Here is a 12,490-nt window from a genome sequence, read left to right as displayed (position 1 = left end):
CAATGGCTGCATGCAGTGCACATAATGAAGAAAGTGGATATGACAGACAGATAAGGTCCAGTTGTAGTAGGTACCAAAGAACACCAGAGACATTGTAATGGAGATTCTTCAGAGAGAACTGAGCTGGCATGACTCTGGCAACAGCTGGTAATTCCTTAAGAGAAGAACCTTGTGCAAGTCCACAAAGCTGGTGGGTCCTCTGGAAACATGCACTTCTTGTAATCAGGAGGTTCACCACAATAGATATTTGGTTGATGCCACCAACATCTGCTTTCTGGATTAGATGGAATATGTTGAGAGAGAAGGAAGACTATTTGTAGATAAAACAGCCTCTTGTTCAAAGAAATGTGGGAATAAAGAAACTGCAAAGCCTGAATACATAAATAAAGCTGAGGAAGAATTTAGGGAGCAGTTTTCAGTGCAATAGTTCAAGTATTGAAGATCCTGTATCATTTGTACTGTATAAGTGATATCATCCATCCACATACCAAGGGATGACAGCATCTGGTCTAGAAAGGGGCAGTGCTGTCATTCTGCCAAAGTGTTTCTGCTGTTATAATTAGGAGTTTAAGAAACCCTAGATTAAGTTCCTCTGTATAGTCAATACTGTGAAGTACAACTTTAAAGCCCAAAAGACTACCTGCTGGGCAGTGCAAGACGGGTCTGCTGGAGAGGGCTCATACAGCAGAGCCTTTATTGAATCATCCTGGCCAGCACTACCTGTAGCAGTCCAGGATAAAAGATGCTCTGGAGGAAAGCTTTCTGTTCCAGTCTGCTGCCAGCTGATTAAAGAATCCATCATGACTGCTTTGAGACCTCTTTTTTTTTTTTTTTTTTTTTTTTCTGTCCTCATTAGTTATTTCCCTTGAAAAGTAGCAAATACTTTTTCTCCCCTTTTAAATTAAGAGCAAAATAAAACAGCATATGAAAATTAGAAATAAATTCTGACTTATTCTGTGACTGTAGCCATACAAACTCTCTGTGGGATATTTAGTTACACAATAGCCTCAATCAACAAAAAATAACTTAGAGGCATTACATCATCTGATCAGACCCAAAGGCAACAGCATTGTTACCTAACAGCTTCAGACAGCTGATTAACCACTTTTTTGTAGGGTGTCAATTACACCACACCCTGCTTGTTCAGAACTATGCTGTTGACAGTACAACACAGAAAGAAAAAAGCAAACTGCCCCCCACATACACACCCCATGTACACACACTAACGCTACTGCCAGAATGATGTTTGTCATGAACTCAGCTACAAGTACTTAGAAACCTTCAGGAAATAAATAAAATAAAGAGGTACAGTAACATAATGGCAGATCTGAGCTTGTTACAAGATGGTATAGTGAAATTTTAAATTTCTTTAGGTTATGCCATGTTTTCAGGGAGAGGGTTTTAGAGAAGGAGTAATGAAGGCTTTTAAGAAGGCGAGCATTCACCCTTGGCAATGCCAGTCTGAGAGTCAAAATCTCACTGTGGAAAAGGGTTTTTTCTTAAAAAAATAAAACCCAAACCAAAACTTGTTTTATTAAATTTCCTTCACATTCTTTCTGCTCATTTTTATGATACATTTCATCATTATGTACATTATGGGTGCTAAAGAAAATAAAGTCATCTTTTCAGTTTGACATGGAACAGATAATGCATACTTTCCTTATAACCGCTCCTTTCCATGTGCCTGCTGGAAATTGTTTTTCATTGTTCGTAAATCCAAGGTGTGTTTACACTGGAATACAGGAAAAGCTAAAGCAGAATGCTGGTGTGTAAGCCATAGTGGCTTTTTTTTGGCTTTTGCTGTGAAGTGATAAATGATTCTTGGTCCCCCATGGGTTAGAGGGCACCTAACTTCAAATAACTACAACATCCGATAACAAAGTTTTTCTCCATCATTTGCAATCAAAACACCAAGAACACAGCCCTCTGGACCTCTCATCCTTCATGTTCAATTGTAAATCCTGATTAAATAGCTTGCAGGTGTCAGGATTAGAGTATATTCATTGGGAGCCTAAACACAGCACCAGCTGGGTTCCTCATTTGCCAGTTGTAGTTGCTTCTTTGTTTTGAAACTGTTGACAGTACAACTAAAAATATTCCTTTGGGTAGAGACGGCGTTAAATAACAAGCAGGATGAGTAAGAGAACAGCTGTAGATATTTTTCTGTGTTTAACATACCTGCCTTGTTGATTTATAGTAAGCCTTCCATATAATGTACATTCTGTGTAATCCAAAACATTTAACCTTTCGAGCTGGGGCTGTGATAAAGCTATCAAACACAGGAAAGGCTCTTGACAAGTCCTGTATTACCAGCTTTTTACTCAAAGGAAAAGTGAAATATAGTTTCACCTCCCTTTTGGTATACAACAACAAACATTATTATGCTTTATCAGTGGCTACCAACTAAACTGTATGCCAGACATCCACATAAGCATCAGTGTGGAGATGGGAGAAGAAAACATGTAACTTCAGCAAATTCTCAATATCTTCCTCTGGTGAAGGTCCAGTTGGTTTGAGCACGGCTTCCTTGGAGGGAAGCTCATGTCTTCCTTTAAAAACAGAACCAAAGTAAGTGAGCGCTTCAAGAACAGAGAGGCCACTTTCACCGTTAGTCCTTTGCACAAAAGCAAGCAGAATCTGCCAGCATTCAAGACCATCAGTTCAAATAAATCCCTTTTATTATGATTCTATAGTACACAGGTACTCCACCACCAATACTGCTGTTTTAAGATCTAACACTGGGGTTGCAGCTCATTTCTATCATTAAAGAATTTGTTTAGTTTCTGCTATTTTGTCCAAAGTTCTATTCTCTTTGTAATTAAGTTCTGGCTACTTAAAAATCCCTGAAGTTTTCAAATACTTATTCACTTTGACTTCCTGTCCCAAACTCTTGTGTAAAACATTACTGTGTTTTAATCCCAAAGGCCACTTCTTTTCAATGGGCAGTGAACCAAATCATACAGCGTAGATATAAAGAGACACACATATGTGTATGAAAGACATTATTACTTTCCCTGTAAAAGAACAGAGGGAAAAATCTGAAAAATTTAATGGTCTTTTTATTACATGGTACTGAAGCAAAAAAAAATTTGAGGTTTTCAGATAATCAGTCCAAGATAAGCTTAAACAAAATATTCACTACTTTACACATCTGCATTTATGGGGGGGGGAGGATCATGAGTAGACATGAGCCAAATGGTCCCAAAGCAATTTGCACAGTAGTGAGGCACTCACCTCACTCATGACTAATTGAACTCACTTTTCCCAACATCAGGTCTCAGGAGAAATTCAAAGCACACTATAGCATTTAATACTGAGATTTTAACAAGTTAGCTTGAAATGCTGCTAGAGTTTTAAAGGCAAGTTCTTCCCAATAAATAATATAATGAGAAAACATCAGCACTTAAGAGGATGCCACAGGGTTAATACCAGGTTTTAAAAGACTTCAGAATGGATTTTACCCAGTTCACATGTCAGGAGGCACAGCACGGAATCAATTTACAGCAGGAGCCAAAGATCACAAATTTTAGGGGAGCCTGGGGACTGATTCCCCCAATCAGTGCTGTGGGGTGCACAGATGAAAGAGCAAACTTGTTTTTTTTCTTTAATGGTGACAGCGTATTCTGAAATTACGCACAGCAGGCAGGAGAAACCTGCATAGATTTCAAAAGATACTGCAGGTTTGTATACTGAAGCACACATTTAAGGTCCTAGTTAATGTGCTAGCCTTTCACCTCTGGAGGCCTGGGCTCAGACTTATCTGAGGTAAAATGAAGGAGAATTTGGGACTTCTATCTTCTTAACCCTTATTGGCCTTTCATCCACACCACACAAGTACAAACCAGTTTACCAAACTTTGGATCAAACTCTTACTTTTATTATTCTTAAGTCAGCCTCAAGCAATTCTCCTAAACACTAATAGCAGCACAGTTTAGTGTTTCCACCAATTTAAACTTGATTGAAAAGCCAAATTCTGTTCTCATTTATCTCAATGAAAACCTACACCTGTGTCAGTATTCAAGGAATCCATCCAGAGAGAATTAAACACAAGACATGAGAGAACAAGACCCTACCAAGACTGGAAAGCAGACTTTTTCCAGCTCCAGAGTATTTGCTCAGAGCCTATTTGAAAGATGTTCTGTTTTCTATATTTGGCTTTTACTAATGCTGTTCTAGATACTCTCTATTAAAAAAAAAAAAAAAAAAAAAAAAGCCCTCTTTAAAGCTTTAAACTCTTCATTGTTTCCACCTTGGCAGAAAGGACTATGAATGATTGTTTTTAAAAAAATATCAAAATAGTTTCATTGAACTGATCAGAGGGGACGGGAAAATCTGAATTTCCTCTGCAACCATTACATTTCAAGTCTCTCTGAAGTTTAAGCAATATATGTAACGTTAAGTCTAAAAATACCTCAACAATATTCTTTCCACCTTGGCTGTAAAAATATTTTGTAGGAAAACATGGTAATCACAATTTCCGTTACGCATCAGAGATGTTCCTCTTTTCCATGAAGAACATTAAAATAAATTCTGCTGATAATGAACTTATGAGGCCCTCAGCAGGTTGAGAGAACCAAGCCAAAAAACTTGCTGTATATACTCACTGTATCTTACCTTCCCCCTTCACTCTTTCCAAGTTCATTCAGTAATCACAGGTCTAAACAAGCCTAGCACACACAGCTGTTTCAGTACTGCTGTCTAGCAAGTCTGACACAAATATGCAAGTCTGAAGGTTGGCAGTCGTTTGCGTTGCACGCGTTGAACGATGTTTTGTCTGTACTTAGGTGGCAAACTGGTTTCAGAAACAGGTTTAATGTGACAATACCAAGAGCAATGAAAAGGGCCACTTCAGTAAGGTAAATGTCATACACATTATCAGATCTCACAGAAAAAAAAGTCAAAACAGAATAATTAGACAATGGAAAGGAGTCAGTTATGCCAAATCACATGTGCTAGTAGGAAAGGTGTGATACAATCACATAGAAGGAAATGTAACTGCAAAATATGACACATTACAGGTGGACACAGTAGACAAGCCTGTAATACAAAGAAATGAGTAGAAGGAAGTATACAAAAGGGCTGAACACAAAATGAAAAATTACACCTTTGTGCCGGGAGGGGCAGTCATAAAGATTTATTTTGCTAAAATTCTTTCTTGCTCTGGCTCATTTTCATCGTTATAGAAAAATATAGAAAAGTCTGTATCATCTCCTCTGAGATCTTCGAGTTTTTTTCAAAACAGAACAGGTGAGTGAAGCAAGGAAAACAGTGCAAACTTCCTGAGCTACAGCTTAGAAGGTGAGAGCCTGAGCCACACTGCATGGCAAAGAATGTGGTCAGAACATAAGGAAAACAGGTCTAGGGATGACCAACCAAATACCCGAATGTGATTCCCAGTGATCAGATACGATATATGCTCATTCATTCCCACAAAACTCAAATGATATATGTGAGGTGCTACTTTGTAAGCAGACTGAAATAACCACAAGTTTTTTCTCTATACAGTCTCATGTATATATATAAAGAAATACATTTCCCTGAATGGCAATATTGTTGTTTTGTTGTAGTCAAATAACTGAGGATAGAAATGATGTGAAAATTATGAGTAAATCCCAAACATGTTTTAACTTATCTTTTTGACAAAGATTAAGTGTATTACATACACTTGCCTTGAAAGACAAGTAATCTGATGAGTTCTAACTGAACTGCATGTACACAATATATATACATGCAAACTGTGTGTGTATATGCGTAAAGAGATATAAATTTTGAAATCTTTTTAAATCTTTTAAAATATGTTTTATAAGCAATTGGTTAAACATATTATTTACTGATTAGAAGTCTAGATTTCATAACTAAAATACTGTCAATATCATGAAAGTCATTTCAGATGGGTTAAGTATCTCGGACAGTCTTGTGTCCAGAAATGTCAGGATTTTGTTTGTTACAAGTAACTTGGAATACATCTTGATCAATCTATAGAGATAAGAACAGTGGAGTTCCAAGATAAATTATGGAACAGCCTTCAACTCAATTTATTTTAAAAGGAACATCCTTTGTTTCTAGCAGAGATTAGAAATCTCTGGAGCAAAATCACTAAAGCAGAGCATAAAGGCATTAACTTTAAACACTTGAATCGGGCTTTTGAGATTCCTAATCAACCTGCTGCTCCCTTTCTACCGCTCATTTGGAAGCTGCATTCATTTCTTTCATGAATGGCACTCTTAACATCAGTGACAGTATGTGAGCTCTACCACATGAGGTGTTAAAGTTGCATAAGGCACTGAGCAAGGTGCACCCTGCATTCCATGGCCCACACTTTGCACCTCACTTCAGTACCCAAACCCAACAGAGCTGCTTGCTGGAACTTAAGAATTATAGCAGGAAACAGCATCAACTAAAAAATGCATCATAAAGTGGCCTGTATAGATACTGCCTGTAACTGTTATCACTGATTTTTGACAGCTAAAGCAAAGAAACTGGAAAACTGAGAATTAGATGATCATGGCAACCAGCAGTCAACAGAGATCAAAATGTCTACTCAACAAGCATCTTAAAAAAGCTACCAGGAATGCTGATTTATACATTTTAGAAAATATTTGGCATGGCACAAACTGTTGTTTAATACTAACAAAACCACCACGTGGCATAAAAAGACTTTTCATCATGCATTTTCTCAGAGCACATGAATTCCATAAACTTCAGCTCATTAAGTTAGTAAATTTGAGATTGATGCATGTAGGCTGAAATTGATACAACTACCTTTGTTACACAGTTTAGTGTTTTGTCTTAAATGGGAAAATTATGCCCAACCAATACAGATAATTGTTTTCTGAATGAGTTACTGATATATGTTCTATAAATTCTGCTTCAGTACTTCTAAACATTGCCTAAAAGATGGATGGACTACTGCAAAGTCATCCTAGTTGTAAAAAAACAAACTTTCTATACAATCTCAAATATTTAAACCAGCAAGAGCTAATGGAATGATGCTTCACAGAACTTTATATCTTATTATTATGTATTTTCATCAAATATGATTGCTAATTTTACTGTAAGTAATAAAAAAGCTCTTTCATGTCGTATAATTTAAAGTGACCATATTTTTCAGCAAATGAAATGACATGTCAATGAAATTTAAGCAACCTCAGGAGTACCATAGAGTTTTGACTAAATAATGATCAGATGAAAAATTAGTTGGTTAAGTCTTACCGAGGATGTCCACACATTAGAGTTAAAGTCTGCACTGAAATGCTACATAAACATATACTTCTTTAGGGTTTCTTTTTTTTGGTGGTTTTTTTTTTTTTGGTTTTTTTTTTGCAAAGTGAGTGTTTTTCATTTAGAGATTATATCATGAACAGATGTAGGATAATGTTAATAGTCCCTTCTGGAAACATTAATCACAAGGTTTTACTTATTATTTGGTGTCAGCATTTAAAAGTTAAAGCATTTCCAGAACTGTCACCATTGAAATATTCCTTTTGCTTAAAGCTAAATTACAAAACAGTAATTTATTTTACAGTCCCAGCATCTTTTTAAAAACATATATAAGAGGGAAAATGGCAGGCAATGCCTTGTTCTCATGGCAACAGTGTAGACTGACAGTAGTAAGTCTGTTTCTACTTTAGAAAGAGGACTGAAAATGCAACTCTACCAACTTTTTAAATGTTTGAGCAATTTTAAATCTCCACAGAAGAGATTTCAGTTGTCAGCATGATACTAACATGATGTTTTCAGAAGTGAACTTACCATTCCCAGCTCACTGAGTAAATATTAACCAGAACCAAAATAAAAGCAGGCTAAGGCCTTTTTATCAAAGAGATCTTAACCTCTCTTTCATTCATATTCTCACACATAGAATATTGTACAGGTGAAGCAAACTGCTACTACTTCAAAGTATTTGTCAATGTATCTGCAGAAATGTTCCACTAACTATATCCAAAATACTTAAGAAAATAATCAAAACAAGTCCATATCCTTCTGTATTCCCAGGAGAGGATCTTACTGGTTACCTCAATGTCCTGGAACTCAGGAACTCTGCAGCATCTTCCAGTTCAAGATTTGCTATGTCTCCACCCTGGACAGATTCAGCAAAGAGCTTATATACACCTTCATATTTGGGCTGTTGTGGGGGAAAAAAAAGTATAAATGCAAGTCTGTCCTTAATGCATCAGTGAAACTTAAGAAAACACAGCAGCACAGTCTCAACATCCTCAAAATCATCCTCCATTCACATCTGACCAAGGTAAAAGTTAATTGCTTCACATGAGATTTACCTGAGACTTTAAAGCAGATAAAAGACTATTCTCCTGTTTAAGCAGTGCTATATTTAACATCCTTCATCACCTCTTCCCTTTTGGAATGGATGAATATCCAACAAACTCCTTGAAGATGCTCATCTCTCTCCACTAGCTCTAAAATTGAACGAACTTCAACAAAGGACCAAGTTTTTTAAGTGTCCTAGGGATATGAATTGAATGCTAAAGACCATTCAGGTATTCTCACACCTTTAATTCTGAAATTTCAGTCTTAATTCTCCTCTATCTAACTGCCTTAACTGGGACATTAGATCTTGTTTGGTATCTCTGGAGACCAACAGCAGAGGGCTAAAATAAAGATGGAAGTGCTTTGGCCTCTATGTTTACTAAGAGGCCACATCTTGCAGTCAGTACTGAAAAGTGGCGTAAACCTGCTCCCTGGCAAATTGATTCTCTAGTTTCCACAGTATAATTTTCAAAAATGTCCATGTGAAAATGCAAGCACGTGAACTAAGGATTATTTTGACACATGGTATCCATCATTTGGATTTACTCATTTTCCAAAATAAACTGTTTTGTCAGTTTTCCTGTGCATGTGAATTTTTGAGTAAGGGCAATGTGTAATGTTACAAGACACATTCATGTGCTGACCTCTCACAAAACCAAAATTTGCATAAAGCTAGGATGGTGGGAAGCACTGCATTTTCATTTTGGCCACAGGACCAAGACACAAAGATTTGAAAAGAGAAGCTGAATGGCCCTAGCTTGTGGCATAATTCTGCTTCCTCACATGAACAATCTGATTGAGGATGCAGCATCAACAAAAGTTCCTTGCATGAAAAACGTTTATATAAATAGATCCTTTCAGAAAATTTATCTGCATATGACATGCACAAAACAGGCCTCTCTCTGCAAGTAACAGTAACTACAATAACTACTGGTTATTTCCAGAGGCTCTACCTTCCTTTAGTTTGTCATGTGTATTTCGGCAGCACACAGTCACTGAACCAAGTTTTGTGTATTCCCTCTTATTCCTATAATCACAGTTTAACCCCTACTTTTACAAAACATCACTTAATACTTCCCATAATCAGGGTACTTACACATGCTCAGTTCTTCTTTACTTGACGAGATTTTTTATTTTAATGTTTTATATTTCCAGTTAAATGCTGGATTTGACTGTATTTAGGAACTAAAATTCTATCCTTTATAGATAATGACTCAACATCTATGGAACTCTCTGCAACCTGGCCAGGAAAAGACAAGTTACCAACAGAAGTCACCTAAAGCTGCATCTCCACTACCATGCAGCAGAACAACATAGCTACAATTCCTCATTTCTCTTGAGTCTTCCTTCTGGAAAAGGTTTATATCACTTCAGTCTTCTTCAAGTGAATTTATATGGGATCAGTTTGGAAGCATCCTGGTTTGACCAAACCATGCTCATATTCTCACACAAGCATTAATGCATGTCATGTCATAAACTGACATGTATTTGAAAGTGATCACAAAACAGTCAGAATGAGTGAGCAGCCTTGAAAGAAGAATCTTACAGCCCTTGTGGCATGGTCTGGAGCTGCACTCATCCTCTCCTAGGAACCACTGTGGCTGCATGACCCAAACTGCACAGGGCCAGTACTGCTGGATATTTTCACTAATTCCACGCCTTCTTGCAGCTTCCAACTCCAATTATTTTGGAAGGTGTGAAGGAATACTTCTCCTCCCTGACTCACTTCTTGCAATAGCTCTGTATAAAATTCCACATATTCAAAATCCGGACATCATAAAATAGTACACTTTTCATCCCCTTGAAGCACTGCTCCTACCTTAAAGAATATCCCCTAAAATCACTTCTGTAAAGGGGAATATCTGTTTATCTTCTGTAAGTATCTGCATAGAAAAATACTGAAACAATCCTTAAACTGTATAACCAGCCAGAAAGAAGTTAATTCTGGAAGGGCACAGAACTTCCCACCCACACAGCCCCAGAGTGTGCCCGTCAAGGCCCTCTGATTTTGTACCTATTGTGTTACATGAGGCTGGGATGGGGGTTAGTGTTTGCAATCTGCAGTTTCTGGCAGAATCCCCAAAGTAATTTTGAATTAAAAGGTTAAATGCTGGCACTTGTCAAATGTGAAGACATACAGTGCTATAACAATACGAAATAGCTTCCTTACAATTAAATTTATATCATCAGGTATTTAAATAGGTGTTGCAAATATTATACCTTTGGGTAACTTGAAGAAATACCTAAATGAAGTGCAATCATTTTCTGTCATAACTATGTCTCAATACAAGAATACAAGCCTGGCTTTCAAATCCTTTGAACTGAATTATTCAAATACATGTAGGTCCAACAAATATTCATATATTTTTTGTTTCCATTAAGAAAATGGTTTTGTTAAATTAGCCATGTTGTTAAAAAAATGATGTTTTTAGTTTCACTAGTCTGTTATTTCCCTCTAAATATTTAAACTTGTGATAAATGAAGAAACCATAATGCTTCCAGATAATCACAAAAAAAAATAAATTTCTGACTAAAAAGAGACAGTACTAAATAAATGACACCCTCTTAGCTTAACCTCCCACTAATCAAACTGTTAAATAGTATAACTATTTCTCTTTTATAGGTCCATAGAAATAGAACACACCTGACACAAGGAAAACACAGTAAGTAATGTATGACTTCTGGAAACTGAAGGCTCACTCTTAGCCACCAGAAACTCAAGACATCCATAAGCTTCAAGAATATATGACTGAGCCTCTAATTCTTATATCTAATTTGACTGAGGAATGAGAATGATGAAAAATATGACAGTATATTTAGCTAGAATTTCAAAGCAGTCTGGACCTCTAGCTATGGCTCTGAACAGGATTCAGAGGATGAACTAACAAGACTTCCCTAAGTTTCCTTAGTTCTAATACTCTTGCTAGCACCTCTACATGTTTTGTTTTTCTCTGGTGTAAAGGTGGAACAATGATGCTTACCCTAATTTGAAACGTTAGACTGCTGTTGAAAACAATTCACAGCTACTTTTAATTTAATTACTTTTCAAATCTGTTAAGTAAAATAATATTTTCAAATGCTGCTCCTGATACATTAGGAGGCCAGTGCAAAGATCCTGTGCCCGGATCGTTGTCTGAAGTGTTATGGGATTTTAAAAAATGTATGCAATTAAAGCTTTGACTCACCAAAGTCTTACAAATTAACACTTACAAATTACGTAAAGAATGGTCTTATCCTTTTACTTAAAATTATGCATATACACAACTTATGTGTTTAAATGCTTAAGTTCAGCTTGGCTGCAAGAAACATACTACACACAAAAACAATGCAAGAATAAATCTTAATTTTCCTGTGTAGATGTAGGTGGCACTCCCTCCCCCCAGCCTTGTAACTTGTCCTTCATTCATCAGCTGGTGTGTTTATTTTTGCTATATGTGATGTGACTAGCAGAACTTAGGCAATGAAAACTTCTTAATCAAGTGAAGATCTTTTGAAGAAAAAAGAGGACCTGCTCCACTTCTCAGAATGCAAGGTCAAGAGTTATATACACACAGTTAGAGTCCAGTTTCATTTAGGTAAGTTTACAACTAAGAAAAGGAAACATTTCCTCATACAACTTGTGAGTGAGAGTTACTGATATAAATAATGTTTTGGCAGTAACAGAAAGAGAACTAGATAAGTATATTACCATTAATAATCTACGTCCTTATGCAAATTATAGCTTTGTATCAGATCACACATCCCACATGAATAAATCAGAGAGAACTTAATTCCAGCTGCTGCACTGCTGGAATTCCAGCACTACTCTTACCCCAGAACAAAGCACTGCAGAAATGTGTCTGTATGCACTTGCCTACCACCAAGGTTTTCAACCAGTAGATATATGGGCAGCCCTATATTCTATATTTCAGTACATTGAACATAGAATCTGAAATATCAGTTGTCCCTCCAGCTGCACCCTGTAACACAGGGGTGCAGTAAAGACTAACAATAGCTTGGAGTGAAACACATCCATTGCTATGGTGTAAGAGAGGTGGAAAGGTAGCAGAGATTTTTTTTAAGTTTTAGCTCAGTTCACCTCAATTTTATCAACTCAGCAAAGGGCATTATCTTACATTTATTGCAGAAAATAGAGGCAAGACTGAAGAGTCCTACCTCTGCAGAACACTTCCCTTGGGATATAGCCTTCTCAAAATCTCAGAGTTCTTTGTTTGTCCTCCCA

The 12,490-nt window shown here is 36.8% G+C and overlaps 1 long non-coding RNA gene across 3 annotated transcripts in view; it reads right to left on the bottom strand.

The window, feature by feature from the left end:
• Positions 1 to 12,490, bottom strand: part of LOC111934167 (uncharacterized) — a 101,810-nt gene that overhangs the window by 72,138 nt on the left and 17,182 nt on the right. For all 3 annotated transcript variants that reach the window (XR_002867074.2, XR_015275820.1, XR_002867076.2), the window contains one exon: positions 8,016 to 8,125. This is a non-coding gene — a long non-coding RNA (uncharacterized LOC111934167). The remainder of the gene's footprint in view (positions 1 to 8,015; positions 8,126 to 12,490) is intronic.

Source organism: Cyanistes caeruleus, chromosome 13, assembly GCF_971803275.1.
Source record: "Cyanistes caeruleus chromosome 13, bCyaCae1.hap1.1, whole genome shotgun sequence".
NCBI classification, from domain to species: Eukaryota; Metazoa; Chordata; class Aves; order Passeriformes; family Paridae; genus Cyanistes; species Cyanistes caeruleus.
Note: the sequence above shows the minus strand (reverse complement) of the source record. Positions and strands in the feature narration are given on the sequence as shown.